At 37.0% G+C, this 3842-nt stretch overlaps 1 pseudogene; it reads right to left on the bottom strand.

Moving 5' to 3' along the window:
* Window positions 1–1327: 1327 nt before the first annotated feature.
* Window positions 1328–3051, bottom strand: LOC149188268 (psbP domain-containing protein 6, chloroplastic pseudogene; annotated as a pseudogene).
* Window positions 3052–3842: the final 791 nt, after the last annotated feature.

Here is a 3842-nt window from a genome sequence, read left to right on the forward strand (position 1 = left end):
ATTGCGATGGGGAAATTTTTAAAGCAAGAAAATGGATAGAAAGATACTAAAGTCATCAAAATCAAGACATTGACAACTTCTAAAAGACCTTTTTTTTTATGTGCTAGAAGCAAGAGGATTTATACTACCATGTTACAAGATTTCCAAGAGCTAAACATTGTATCCAATTAGGTGCCACACTACAAAGTTCACGGACCATACGCAAGCTGAGGTGGTTCACATAAATTTGACACCAAAAATGGTATAAACTTGTAAAAACACTATACTTCTTTTCCCTTCTATATACAATTACAGTCAAAATAAAATGAGCATCCCTTGTAAAAGAAAGATCAATATTCTTCAATCGCTCCAGCTTTCCATCAAAGGAGAACTCTCAATCAAAGGGTGACACTACCCATCTTTGAGCATGGATAGAAGAAAGAAAGCAACTTGTCACCATTATGGTACCCGACTCATAATACACATGTGAGCTGTAGCCTTCATTCTTCAAAGGTGCATGAGCTCCGTTGGATATTATTTTTACTTTCTTAGTTTACATTTCCATTGTTCTTCGCACCCTTTGTTCGATTTTCTGTCTGTTTACTAAATTTCTTATATTCCCAATATTGTGTTGTTACACAATCCAGCTTTGGATTGCATAAGATTTAGTAACTTAAATTGATAATTATATAATTAAAAATTTCCACTTTAACAGGAAAAATAAAAATTCCATGTATTATATGATTACAATAACTTTTGAAACACTTAAAATCTCGTATACCCATTGTATAAGCTAAGATGAAACATCTATCTGATCTGTTTCAAAATAAGACATTGATTTTATATGTCATGCAATCTCAGTTCTTGCTTTCAGGGATTCCTAAAACTTTATATGATCTGTTTATGCTAAATAAACTAGGTCACATGTTCATTTAAATGGAAATTATCAACTAGTTTGATTCTTTAAAGTAAATGGATGGCATTTTCTAGAAGGAGCATGCCACAAGAAAAGCCCCAAATATTTCTAGGAACTTCCCATTCCCTATACACAAATATTTGAATACTAAATCTACTAGATTAGTATTAACTCTCACCACAAACATTGTGTGCGCAATACAAAATTAATTTTAATGTTAGGAAGATTTGTGCCTTTGCCCCTTAAAACCTGGAAAAGGATATAATCCAAGTAAAGATGTGTCTATATGTCAATTTGTAAATATCTCTAGCATCACCATTAGGAGAGGCGCAGAAATGCTAACTATTTTGCTTGTAAGAAAGTAAAATATAAATATATTTCTTTGGTAAAAGACCTTTGAGAAAGAAATAATCATATCGTTTCCATGCATAGTTGTAAAGTGGTAAAAATTATCATATAATTATAATATACAATTAAACCTACCAAGTCACAATCCAAACCTCAAGACACTCAAAACGTTGTTTCTACCCACCCAAGAAGACAAATGGCCAAAATTTACAAACAAGCTCATTCTATTGTAAGACAATATTAAATTAATTAAAGCAGGCTCACTTTACCTTCCAGCATGGATGCATTTCACAACTTCTGAACACGGAGGAAATTTAATGGAAAGAACTGAACAAGGCTTACAGTTTTGCTTACTATTTGAAAAAATACAAATGATTGCATACAGGCTTTGCTGATTCATTTTACAGGAAATAAAATAATGAAATACTAGATTTGGAAGGAATCTACCATAGTTCTCAGTATGTTTTCAGACTTTGGCCACTGCTTATCATTGGCACTAACCACAATTAATATAACTGTATTTCCTTTTGTTGTAGCTTTTGCAAGATTGTGTGTGCCAGTCAAAGCATATGGGGGTTTCCAACGCATACCTGTAGTACGTTTGGTCATCATACTTTTGCACATTGCTTTCAACAAGCTCATCCGGGTCATAGCTATTCCCAGTTACGAAGGGACCCAATGAAGCAATCAACTTCTCTGGACTTCCAATTTCCTCAATTTTAGCATTTGGTTTGTTTGTAAGGCAGATCAAAGGAGATGCAATTACCTGCACAGTTCCTTGCTTTTCATCTTCAAACTTGACCTCCACCCAAGGCTCAACACACTTAGGCTGACAATAGTTACCCGATAGTATGTTAGCAACTCGGACCTGTTTCCAGGTAGGAGGAAGAATAAACTGATATGGTTCCACATTGCCTGCGCGCAGAGCAGGGGTGTCTTTGTTGGTAGCCTTGAATTGAACAAAGCTTGCTTTAGATGGTGCAGGGCGAGGTATGAGCCAACCTGTATGTCCTTAGCTTGCGAGTCCTCTGTTCCAATTAATAGCATCCAAAGAGCAGCTGCTGCACCACTTCCCATGCACACCCACCTTCTGCTCATTGCGGGAGCAAATGATTGTCCATGTTGTTGACGATGATGCAGCACTTGGCAGCGCGCACCATGGAATAGCCTCTTCCGTGCATGCCTCTCCTTGGTCTTTTTCTTCAAATGTATGGGTGGCCCAATAGTATTGTAGGTGTATGAAGATGCAATGGATGAACATTTGCACAAAGCAGAAGCTGTCGTGGCTGTCTGCATCCTCCCAATCTCTCCTTACCAAATATGCCCTAAATAAATCTCAAAATCGCGGATCTTGTCGGATACAAAATACTGAGCCACAAGAGACTTCAAAACTGCACCAAACGGCTTAAACCTTTACAAGCAGTAGAATCTATCTTCTGGCAATACAATACAAAAACACAAATATTCCCACACAATACCACAAGGGAGCTTTGGAGAAGCAGAGCAATTGTAAGCTACACTAAAACACAAAATCTTCAGAATCTTCAGTCATGCAGAGCTCTTCACATCTATCCAACGCCTAAAACGCCCTCCGATTTGAATCTTGGACCTATGGCTTCAAACAGCAGTGGGGCAGAACTAAAGAAAGAGCAAATCACCCCCAGATTTGATCCTTGACACCTACGACTGCCAAGAATTACAGCAAAAGATGCCAAAAACTTCCCAAAAAAACGAGTTATACCAAAAACCTTTCTCGATTCGAACCCGAGACCTGGAGTTTCTAATAATAAGCAAAACCCGGTCGTGGGACAAAGAATAAGAACCTCTGCGAACTCCAACCTTGGAAACGCGAAATAGGTCGACGACTCTAATGAATTTAAGGCGATTTGGATTTGCAATTGCAGCAAATTGTGGAGCTTCCGAGCCGACTGGGGTTGGGGTTCGCTGAGAACCCTCTTCTTTTAAATCTGATGCCGATGGCATCCAGAAGTTGCGCCCCCCCTGCAATGTTAAGCCGATTTAGGCAATGAATTGATGAAAGCGTTATAAGAAGAATCTAGATCAAATAACAACTGACGGGCCTGCTGTTCGGTTAACTCCTCCGATGCCCCCATGTTCTTCAACTCAAAATCCATTCTCTGGCTTTTACTTTACCCTCAAAGTCCGGTGGAAGCTGAGGAACCCTACTCAGGGCCGACAAACGATCCGAAAGTGCGGGGTATAGTATCTGAAACAAAATCTCGGATGTATATTGAATAGTGTAAACATGTATTGATATGATTTAGGATTGACCGAACTCATTTTTTTTTTACTAGTCCTATGTGCTTTACCGTAATTCGAATATCTAGTATTATAATACAAGCCTTTGGCATTTAGTGGAATGTTCATCATTAAAACAAATTTATTTATTGGAATTGATTCAATATCATAAATTTAATATAAATTAAAGAAGGCAATAAGTGTTTGTTTGACTTCAATTTTCTATATTAATGTTTTGTCCATTTCTTATTTTTATTGTTTTTAAATAATAAATACACCATATTCAATAGTATCATAACATAAATGTTCTTAAAAATAAATATTTGTCGACAACTATTAT

This window comes from Pinus tabuliformis, chromosome 3_1, assembly GCF_031772625.1.
Source record: "Pinus tabuliformis cultivar Carrire ecotype Pingquan chromosome 3_1, CPIR1, whole genome shotgun sequence".
In the NCBI taxonomy this organism is placed as follows: domain Eukaryota; kingdom Viridiplantae; phylum Streptophyta; class Pinopsida; order Pinales; family Pinaceae; genus Pinus; species Pinus tabuliformis.